Below are 11,931 nucleotides of genomic sequence, written 5' to 3'. Positions count from 1 at the left end.
TCCTAATGTTAATCATTAGTGATTAGCACCCCTATTCCATTTAACCAATTAACAGCAATTATCTCTTACAAATAGATATTTGCTGGGAATATATAACAAGGAAGAAGTACCAACATCCCTCCTCCCCAACACCTGAGGGCACAATCTCTTTTCTATCACCTCATTCCCTAGGGATGGTAAGCTCTACTATTGTTATGAATATTCATGCCACAGAATTCACTTTCAAATGTATTATAGTAGATGGATGAATTGCTGTTGCCCCCTCTTGTCTGCCTTTGATCTATGGTGGGTCCAATAGTTCACACACTCCTCATAACTGGCTATGAAATCCAGCACGGACTGCAGCTCCTACTAGCAGACCCTTTTGGCCTTTCCTAGCTCACAAGGTTGGGTTTTGAGTCTGCTTTAGCCCATATGCATGGTCTGCATCATCAACCCTAACTGAACACTATATTCAAGATGTCTTCAAGGTGTTTGATTTTGTAACAAACAATGAGATTACACACATCTAATAGGACCATGTCTTTCTGGAGTCAGAAGAGTCCACGGAGATCACCTAATTCAGGGGTGGGGAACCTGCAGCCTGGAGGCCACATGCGGCCCTCTAGGTCCTCAAGTGCAGCCCTTTGAATCTAAACTTCCCAGTACAATCCCTTTAGGATACACTTGAGAACTTAGACAGCCACATGTGGTCTCGAGGCTGCAGGTTCCCCACCCTTGATTCTAGTCCAGCCTCCTTCCTGACACATGAATCTTCACTGGAGCTCCACTGGCCTCTGCTTGACAGGGAACTCATTACCTCCTGATGTTTTTCTATTGTAGGACAACTTTTGATTCTTGGGCATTTTTTCCTTACATCAAACTGAAATCTTCCCAGATCAAATCTAACTGAGGATGAAAATTAAAAGAACAGCATGCTTTGTGTGGGACAAATCAATCAAATCAAGCAGCCCATTCTGCAGCAGAATTACCCTAAAAAAAGTCACATTTCAGGAACGCTAAACTTTTTTGCATTGTATGCAGTATTCCTTTCCATGGGAGTGAGGAGAAATATTTAACGGGAAGGAAAATAATATCCAATGAGGAATACTTATGCTAAGCCTGTTGGTGGTGGGGACATATCTCCTTTGTGATACTACCATAAGGGCAGTAAGGAAATGGTGTTCCATTTTTCCTGCTATCAAAATCATTAGCTACAGTAAATTTTACATATTGTTCCCAGGAATAGTGATCCTCAGAAGAGTTACGAAACCTAAGAGAAGCCCATGTATAGGCCTCCACCCCATGTGCTCAGGCCTCTCTCAGGAAAGTAAGAACCCATGGGTCCAGATCCTTGCTGATTCACCTCCAAGTTTTTGTTCTTTGGAAGAATCTCATACTACATGTCTTTGTGATGCCCTAACCACCTCTGACTATGCCACGTTCCTTCAGGGCCATGATCTTTGATGCTCTCTACTCTGATCATATTCAAGTTAAATTTCTGGTGGAGTCATGTGTTACCCTTCCTTCCACGTGCCATCTTGCTGGGGCTTCCTAAAAACAAAGGTCTTAATCTAAGCACCGTCTGTTAGAATATGAATTTTTGGCCAAGATGGGAATGTATTTTGGGGCAGGAAGGCATTTGCCTGCCCTTCTTTATCCATTCCATTTTGAAAAAAAGGTTGACTTGGTCCCCACTTAAAAAATGGCTGGACACTGCATTCTATCAGAGCCAAGCATCTGCAAACCAGCAAGGACTGAAACACCTCCCATTCACTGTATTCAGGGCTTCCAGGATTGAGTATCTTATAATCTCTTGTCACACTGAAGGAGGTAGGATAGCAAAAAAAAAAAAAAGCATCTATTGCAAGATTAGGGAATGGAGCCCAGCACAGAAAGGTTGTGCCCCGTCTGTACCAAACTGTGGTCTGTACTGTGATAGCCTGACATGTTCACAATATTACAACAGTCTTGGTTACTACCTGCTGGTTCTTTTGAGTGTTTGAGTGCAGTGATGCTCCTGGGATCCTACACTTAGAGCTTTTAGGGGCTTCAGAGCTCATCAGTGGCCAGTTCCCCCTCTTCTTCTTTCAGATGAGGAAATTGAGAACCAGAGCGAAAAACAACTTAGTCAACAAGACCACACTGGTAGCAAATAGCAGAAGTAGAACTCAGACCCAGGTCCTCTGCCTTGCACCGAGGACTCACTTTGCTTTGGCAACGTTGACTTTTTTGTCTTCCTTTCTTTGACTTTTGGCAAGTCTGTTACCTACCTTGTTAAGCAACATCTAGACATTATGAAAAGAAGAGGACTGTCAACTTCAAAGTTATCTCTATTGTGGTAGGAACCACACCAGTTTTATGTAGGCTAAACTGGTCCTTTACATGGGAGAGCAGGATATTTGGCTTTCCTGGATGCCCATGGCATTAAAAGCAGAGCCTGGACCTTCTACCTCCCCCAATTCATGTAAAAGGGGACTCTGAACAAATTGGGAGCTGCAGAACCCACAAAATGACACAAAGAAGCTAACCTCCTGTTAAGGACAGGCCAGCAGGAATTGGCCAGCGCAGGGCTCTGGGAGCGGAGCCCAGCCCCACACTCAGGTTTTAGCCCCAAGGCGGGCCTGACCAACCACTGGCTGGAGGGACTCCAGGTCACCAGCAGCTGTGGTGGTCCAGAATTATCAACACATAGATGCGAAGGACAAAGGGAGAGGTCAGTGCAGTGTGGAATTTGGGATCCAGTAGTTGGGAGTGCATCAACCTCTTCCCTCAGGGCAAGAAGCTGCTGAGGAGCCCCAGCCATGCAGCCAGCCCCACGTAGCAGCTTCAGCTCCTGGCCTGCAGACTGTAGGGGGACCAAGTGACTAGTCTGAGGGGTAATCGCTCTTGCTTTAACCTGCTTGGATCTGAATTGCTTTCTAGGGTGGAGGTCCTGGCGTGTATGACCAGCTTGCCAGAGTGTGTGGAGGCTTCAAAGAGGGCACCCAACTAATACCTTTGGCAGCTGAGAAAACCCCAGCATTTGGTACAAAGCTCTCCTGTCTGGTAGCAGAGTTCTAACTGTGGCAAAAAGCCCAAAAGTCAAGTAATTGAGTGGCGAAATGAGCAGGCAAAGGAAGCAAACCAAGCAAAGCAGACCAACATTAGACTCCTATTTTGAGGACAAAAAGGATCAAAGCATGGAACAGGAGGAAGACAGTAAAGTCAGAACTCCTTCAGCAAAAGCTTCCAAGAAAAATACGAGCTGGTTAGAGGCCATGGAGGACATTAAGAAGCAAATAAGAGAAGTGGAGGAAAAATTGGGAATAGAAATGAGAATGATGCAGGAAAATTATGAAATGAGAGTCAACAGCCTGACTGAGGAAAATAACATCTTAAAAAATAGACTAACTCAAATGGCAAAAGAGGTTCAAAAAGGCAATGAGGAGAAGAATGCCTTAAAAAGCCAAATTTGCCAGATGGAAAAAGAATCTCAAAAGCTCACTGAAGAGAATCATTCCTTCAGAATTAGATTGGAACAAATCAAAGCTAGTGACTTTATGAGAAATCAAGATGCTATTAAACAGATCCAAACAAATGAAAGAATAGAAGGCAATGTGAAATATCTCATGGGAAAAACTACTTACCTGGAAAATAGATCCAGGAGAGAGATAATTTAAAAATTATTGGACTACCTGAAAGTCATGAGCAAAGAAAGAACCTAAAAATCATCCTCCAGGAATTTCTCAAGGAAAACTGCCCTGGTGTTTTAGAGCCAGAGGGCAAAATAGAGGTTGAAAGACTCGGTGGATTCTTTCAGGGTCATTTCCTGAAAAAGATCCCAAAAAGAAAACTCCTAGGAATATTATAGCTAGGTTCCGAAATTCCCAGATCAAGGAGAGAATATTACAAGCAGCCCGGAAGAAATAATTTGAATATTGTGGAAACACAATCAGGATAACACAGGATCTGGCAGTTTCTACACTGAGGGATTGAAGGGCTTGGAATATGATATTCTGGAGGTCAAAGGAGCTGGGATTAAAACCAAGAATCACCTGCCCAACAAAACTGAGTATCATGTTTCAGGGGAAAATATGGTCATTCAGTGGAATAGGGGACTTTCAAACATTCTTGATGAAAAAACCAGAGTTGAATAGAAAATTTGACATTCAGATACAAGAAGCAAGAGAAGCTTGAGAAGGTAAACAGGGAAAAGAAATCATAAGGAACTTATCAGAGTTGAACTATTTACATTCCTACATGGAAAAACGATAATTGTAATTGATGAAACTTTTTTGAGTATGAAAATAGTTGGAGGGAATATATATGAGGTTATATGGGCATATGAATACATATGTGAATGTGTATATATATGTTTACAGGTATACATAGATAGAGGGCACAGGACCAATTTAACAGGAAGGGATGATAGTTAAAAGATGAAATTAAGAGGTGAGAGAGGAATATAATGAGGAGAAGGGGAGAGACAGAATGGGGTAAACTATCTCATATAGAAGAGGCAAGGGAAAATGGTTACAATGGAAGGGAAGAACAGGAAGACAGAGGCAAAACCTTATTCACATTCAATTTGGCTCAGGGAGGGAATGACATACACACTAAATAGGCTATCTCACCCTACAAGAGAGTAGGGGGAAGGGGATGAGCAGGGAGATGATGTAAGGAAGGGCAGGCCGGGGGAGGGGGAATTGGAAGCACCCACTTTTGAAAATAGACGGGATCAAAGTAGAGAACAAAATAAGTGGGAGGTGGGATAGGAGGGAGGGAAATATAGTCAGTCTTTTACAATATATCTATTATGGAAATGTTTTGCATAGCTACACACGTACAACCTATACTGAATTGCATATCTTCCCAGTAAGGGTGGGTGACAAGGGAGGAAGGGAATGAATCTGGAATTCAAAGTTTTAAAATCAAATGTTTAAAAATATATAAATACAATTATTATACATGTAATTGGGAAATAAGATATACAGGCATTGGGGCATAGAGATCCACCATGCCCTACTGGAAAAGTCTAAGGGGGTATAGGAGAGAGCAGATTGGAGGAGGGGATATCCTGTGGGACCGCTATTTTGGGGTGGTGGGTAGGGGAAAAATGGGGAAAAAATTTGTAACTCGAAATCTGGCGGAAATGAATGATGTAAACCAGAAGTTAATAAAGCAATTGAAAAAAAAAAAGCAGAGCCTGGGGGAGCTTCCGATCCCAGATTTCCAGAGTGCCTTCAAATGCCTTCCTCACTTAGTGTGGTGGGTTTGCTGTGGTGACTGTGGAGGTGGAGGGGAGTAGCATTTGAATTATGTTATTTTCATCTCTTATCAATAAAGTTGTTTTGTTGGATCTTATGGTACATACGTGCCCCATTACTTTCTAACTTCCAAACTTGACTCACTGGATGAGATCAGGTTAGTTAGGCCCTTCCCTTCTCAGATCATCTCTCCAAGGAATGAACTTGAAATTGGCCCTAGGGATGTACCACCTTCACAGATGTAACTTGTTGGTATCTCCACATACTAGATATCCAATTCTGGGAGTGACCATTGGAGGGGAGTGAAGAGAAAACTCTGCTTTTCAGATGGCTGTTACAATTTGGCTAGACTCTTCCAAAAAGTAAAGTCTATGTAATTCATATACTCACGTATATTTCTCTCAGGTCCTTGTTTTTAAATTTTTAATGGTTGAGCAAGGGAAAAAATTATTCTGGTTTCACTTTTTTTTAATAGCAGCTTAAATCTGTCCCAAGTTGCTAAAAAAAATTTATGGAACTACTTGCCAATCCTCTAGGGAGTGTCCCAAATCCACATAATGCTCCTAAGTGCTTATGTTCAACATTGAGAACTGTACATTCAACAAATCATGGCCACTTTTATGGATTGGCTGTCCCCAAAGAGGTGATGCCTGGTTCAAAGCTTCATTTGGACTGAGGAAGAACTTTCTGAACCTCTTACTGTGGGTTTTCTCAAGAATGACTGCTACTAAATCATGTCCTACAAATAGAATGACAGCACCTGGTCCTTGTTAAATGGGTATTGGACCTGAAGTCAGGAAGACTTTCATTCAAATCTTGCCTCAGGTACTTTGTAGTTTATTAAGCATGTTACTTAACCTTTTAGCCTCAGTTTCCTTATCTATAAAATGAGAGTAATAATACCTTCTCCCTCACAGGGTTATCAAATGCGATAATATATACAAAACATTCTGCAAACCTAAATATATATATATACAAATGTTATATATAAATATAGTATATATTTAGATGTAGTATATAAATATTGGTTATTATTATTATTAAATGAAAGCTTTGGAGAAGGAGAAGAAGGCACCAGAGGTGCTAGCCCTCCTTGAACCCTCCATACACCCTGAAGAACCCTGCATAATTTCTACAGAAGACTGAAATACCTTGGTTCCTCTGTGCCCTTTGGGGTTAATTGTATATCTCAATCTAGGCACATTTGGGAAAATGTCCACATCACAGAAACCATTGTTATAATGGACACTAATTAACCTTTTTGTTGACAGTCTGGAAGAAAGAACTCTGGGCCCAGAAAGTAAGTAGTCTACCAGCTTCTCTAAGGGCTGAATACTTTAGGTAGAAAATTGCAGTGGGACTACCCAAGCTTTCATCCCTTCTGGCGATAAGAAGAATGCCTTGGTCTCCAAAGCTGTCAGTGCAATAACCTTCCACAAATAATTCATTCTGGAACAATCAAAGGTCTTTTAGTGTGCACAGTAAGTTACAACATGCTAAGCTGAGCCTAAATATGTTTCCATGCTAAAATTCTCTTAAAACTTATAATCAGGAAAAGAAACCAGGGAATTACTGCTGGGGGAAAATCAGATACAGCAGAGAATGAAAGAGCCAGTTCTGATGGGAGAGTGCTTGACTGTATTTCAGGAAAGGGGGCTGGCTACTTTTCCTACAAGTAGGTGGCTGTGGGATGTTATTTGCAAGGACCTCATTAGTCTTAAGTAAAGCCAGTAGTTTCTGCCATGTTGTGATGTTTAAATTAAACCTTTCACAATTCCTACCTGCCCACAATCTGAATCATAGCCAATCGATTGCTAATACCTGCCAATTTCCCACTAAGTGCAATCTGGCATTGCTGCCAATAAATCCAGTAACAAGCTCTTAAATCATCTTGATATTTTCTGTCAAGTCTATCAGTGTTGAGGAGGAAATGTTTTAAATGCACAGTTCTTTCAGTAGGTGATTAATATAAGACATAGAGAGAAGAAGATCAGCAATGGCTGAAAAAGCCTCCTTGAATCCTAGGAGTAGAGGAGCTCTCTCCTGTCTCATATAATCCCCCTCTCCCTCCTTGTGGTTGTTGGGTCCCCACCTACCCCCCAATTTAAATGGAATTTGCTGGGTTTTCCTTTCTTGCCACCAGCACTGTAAGATGCAGATCAAATAATTGATTTAGTGGCTGGCATTAACTGCATTTAAGAAACTCCATGTAAGTTTGGCCTAAAAGCAAAAATTTTTTGTGGAAAAAAGTCTGTTTCCTTTATTGGGGGGGGGGATTTTTATAATACTAATTATAAATTTTATTTTCTACTGGTCTTACTCATCTCTAGCTTCACTACTTGGTTCCAATCCCTAGCAACATACAGAATGGATCCATGGATCCCCTGGGACCACAAGTGGTTAGAAACTTGGTGGAACAGGCCAATGGTCTGATTGTTTGGATGAGGATGGAAATAGTGATGGAGGGATTGTGGCTTCTGGTATTTGGTGAAATACCAAACTGACTAGCCTAAATAATAATAACAATAGTAGCTACTATTTCAATAGTAGCTTTGGGTTTGCAAAGCACTTTTATATACTTTAGCTCATGTTATCTTCACTACAATCCTATGAGGTAAATGCTATTTTCATAGTACTTTTAGAGAGGGGAAAACCAAGGTCTGGATTGCTAAGTGACTGGCCCCAGTTAGTCTGTGAAGCAGAACTGGGCTCCAGGCCCACTGCTCTGTCCACTGCCCAGTAATGCCAAGGTTGTTTCTCCTTGACTCTAAGGGGAGGGCGTGAGGAGGGGTGCTGAATTCTTTCATCATTATCCACTTGTGAGTTGATTCCCTTATCTGAGCCCAAAGGCAATTACTATATAGTAGTTCTTTTAGGGCTCTTTCTGGTTGACTTTGACCAACAGATTCTTGGTTAGGAGAGAGATGGGGAGGGAAGCAGGGAGGGGGAGGGGAAGTTTTTCTTGGTGGGAGGGGGCAACTCCCTGATAATTTTTGAGCAGAAGAGTGAAATGCCTAGATCTATCACACAAAAGGCTATTCTCACAATGATATAAAGGACAGATTTCAGGAGGAATGAGTAGAGGCAAGAAGATCTGTTAGAAAGTTATTGCTGCAGTAGAGATGGGTGATAATTAGGACCTATATAGGGGTGGTAGCAGTGGAGAGGTGTTGGAGGCAGAATCAATGGAGTCAGAGGTGAAGGAGAGGGAAGAGTCAAAGGTAACACCAAGGTTTCGAACATTGGAGACTTCTAAGAAACAGAGAAGTACAAATGAAGAGCAGGATGAGGAGAAAAGATAATGAGCTCTGCTTTAGGCATGTCCAGGTTGAGCTGCCAATGGGACAAGACTTAGACATAGCCTGTAGGCAGTAAAAAACACAGGTCTTACACTTGGAAGACAGCGTCAGGGCTACAGATTCTATAGGATCCCAGAATCCTAGAGCTAGAAGAAGCTTTAGAGATCATCTAGTTTTTTAGTCAGAATTCCAGCCTTCAAAAGATGAAGGAGTCAACTAGGGCAAGGGTTCTTAACCTGGAGGCCATGGAGCTCTTCCACAGAGCCCATCATTTTGTTGAGAAAAAAAAGATTGCGTCTTTATTTTCACCAACCTTAACTGGAATTTAGCTCTTCCTTCAATTATTATAAAGACATTATTCTGAGAAATTGGCCATGAGCTTCACCAGACTGCCAATGGGTCTGTGACACAACAAAGGTAAAGAACCCCTGTACTAGAGGATATATGAGTCCTGACCAGATTTTCACTAACAAGGAGAATCACCACTATCATCATCATGATCATCATCATTTCTCCAAGAGTGACAGCCACATGACTCAACCAATAATATGTCGACAAAGAAGCCTCAAACAAATGGTAGATTCAGGCAGTCTTACTCAGAGAAGCAAAGGGTTTTGACAGCTATTTGGGAATCAGGTCATTGCCACAAAAAAAAATTACCAAAAAGGTAATTTAAGGAGATTAGACTTATAGGTTGATATGGATTATTCAAGGAAGTACTAGAAATAGTACAACATATCACAGTAATTTTGCAAGAATTTAGTACCTGCCTGATACCTAGAAAGACAAGAACAAGTAGCCAAACATGCTAGAAGTCTGCTATCTTTCATATGCTATGAGATAGCAATTCACCTGTATTACAGATACAGACCCCAGACATTCGTGAGATTCAGCAAATAAACTACCCTGGAACATTTTCATGGACTGAACTATATTGCTCATAATCTTTCAAACATAACATTTGATTCATAAAAGTGTAAGCACACATTTTGATAGATGACAAGCTGAATAATTTCCAAACAACATGGAAGAAAAAGCTTTCAGAATATAGAGAACCACAGGAAGAAAACAAAACCACATGGATGAGGTATCCATCCCATCTGCTTCTGAAGTTGTCCTCAAAATGCTTTCAAGGAGCCTACACAAGGTGCACTTATAACCTAATACCTTTATTTAATGACTCCCCCCCCACACACAAAAAAAGATAACATTTTCTCCTTTTGTACAATGAGACCAAAAACCTAGCAGGAAAGTGACTCATCCTAGGACTGTACACATCTGAACTCAACTGAAAAAAATGAGAAGAAACAGGAAAATAATAATCACAATCACCACAGCTCACATTTATATAGCACTTTAAAGTTTGCAAAGCACTTTCCTCATGATACTCCTAGGAAATGTGTAGTGTTGATGTTCTCTCCAATGTGCAGATGAGAAAGTTAAAGTGCTGAGAAGGTATATGTTTTGCCTACCATCATATCGCTCAGAAATGACAGAGGTAGGATTCTGCCTGTGGGTGGGGAGGGGGTGAGGGGGAGGTGCACATGACGCCCTCCAGCTTGGAATTTGTGACAGAGAAGAGGGAAGGCTGGTTGGCAATGTCCCCTCGATATTTGTGTGTGTTGGGGTGCGGCAGATTTGAAAAATTCAGAGAAAAAAATAGGATTCCCTGGGCTAAAATTCTCTAGAAATCACTCCAGGAAAATGCTGCAGTCGGAAGGAGAAAGCTTTCCAAAAAGGAGGAAAGGGGACGAGTGTTGGAAGAGACCAACGTAGATGACCAGGAAAGTCACTGACCAGCTTAGAGGATATGTGGCCCAGGACACCAAGCTCTAGGTTCACATGGATCAGGGTCAGTCCTAGGGGACTTCCCACAAGTCTCAGTCTTTGCCTTGTGCTCCCCACAATGCATCTTTTTGTAATAGGAAGCCAGATGGCACATACAGCATTCAATGAAACAGAATACCGAGGCAATTGCAAGGAACAGAACCACGTATTAAATGCCCTTGGCACCCATTCCCACATGGCTACCACCTCCACCATCTCCTGAGAACATTAGTCTCAGCTCTCAACGAAACACTCTGTCTCCTTGATACAAGTGGGCGAGGAAAATAACTCTTCTCTGGGAAAGGTGGTGAGACTCTAGCTAATTACTTCTGTTTTCCTTCCCAAACAGCAGCTACAATCTAGGATGCACCGACTGATCTCTCTGAGAACTAGAGGGAAATTCTCACCTTGTATATCTCACCATCCCTGGACTGTCACCCTTCCTGCAGCTTGCGCTGGTCCTGGCAGGTCTCTCTGGCACTGCTATTTACTTCTCATCTTCCTCTCTCTCTTCTGCCTTCATTCTTCTCCTATCCCTAATCTTGTGAGTATCTCATCCTCTTTTTAGCTTGTGTGCCCAACATGCCCCCTTACATATGCATAGAAGAGGGAAAGGAAGAAAGGTAAGGAAAGAGGATTACAAAACCATCACTAATGCTATCTGATGAATGGCTATCAACATTTTAATGATCTAAGCAAAACAAAGTAATGAAATCATTACTTTGTAATGTGTCCTTACTTTGTTCTGTAAAAATACTGATGGAAGTATGCATGTTCCAAGGCAGCTGAAACTGACTGGTGAGGAAAGGTAAGGACAAAAAAAAAAAAAAAAAAAAGAAGAAGAAAAAAAAAGTTGTGTTTTGTTTTTAGCTATATTGGGGGAAAAGAAGATCCAAGAAGAATGATCCAATGGGCCACTAGGTGGCGCAGTGGATAGAGCATCAGCCCTAGAGTGAGGAGAAGCCGAGTGTGACCCTGAACAAGTCACTTAACCCCAATTGCAAGGAAAAGGAGAAGGAAAACACCCCATGTCTAGGTCAAGCAGATATGTTTAGTCTAATGGGGAGTTGATACCCCAGATAAGCAGAGAGATAGTAGTAAGAGAGAACCCAGCTTCTTTTAATGAATTTAAGTGACCACACCCAGATAAATTATATCCCAGGGTATGGAAACAACTGGTGTGTGATTGCTGAACCACTGTCAATGACCTCTGAAAGGCTGAAGACAACAGGAAGAACCAATGTTGTACCAATTAAAAAAAAAAAAGGAAGGCAATAAAGTATGCAAATTGTAATGATCTTAACTTAGATTCCTGGTACAATTCTAAGACATGTTATTAAAGGGATGGTTAGTGAGCTGCCAGAAAGGGGAGCAGCAATCACAAAGAATTTGCCTGGCTACATGAATAATAGGTCGTGCAAGGCCAACTGAATTCCTTGTGCCCATATCAGAAGCTCTCTGCCTTGAGTTCCACTGCTACCAGGGTCACCTGGTATAATAAGACAAGCTCATTAGACCATGGCAAGTCATCAGTCTTTTGTGGTGTGTGAATGGATTCTATTATTATTACTAATTAC

General features: G+C 41.5%; 1 protein-coding gene across 3 annotated transcripts in view; it reads left to right on the top strand.

Annotated features, from left to right (window-relative positions):
• Window positions 1-11,931, top strand: part of ZNF438 (zinc finger protein 438) — a 208,611-nt gene that overhangs the window by 163,021 nt on the left and 33,659 nt on the right. The window contains exon 9 of one of the 3 annotated variants that reach the window (XR_011168031.1): window positions 2,905-5,330. The exons of the other annotated variants lie outside the window; for them this stretch is intronic. The gene's annotated coding sequence lies outside the window, so the exon portion shown is untranslated. Of the gene's footprint in view, window positions 1-2,904; window positions 5,331-11,931 lie in introns of those variants that run through there. 3 annotated transcript variants of the gene reach the window in all.

This window comes from Petaurus breviceps, unplaced genomic scaffold (genome assembly GCF_028583685.1).
Source record: "Petaurus breviceps papuanus isolate PSGF00001 unplaced genomic scaffold, PetGlider_PUasm1.0 178, whole genome shotgun sequence".
In the NCBI taxonomy this organism is placed as follows: Eukaryota; Metazoa; Chordata; class Mammalia; order Diprotodontia; family Petauridae; genus Petaurus; species Petaurus breviceps.
This window is presented reverse-complemented; position numbering and strand designations above follow the sequence as displayed.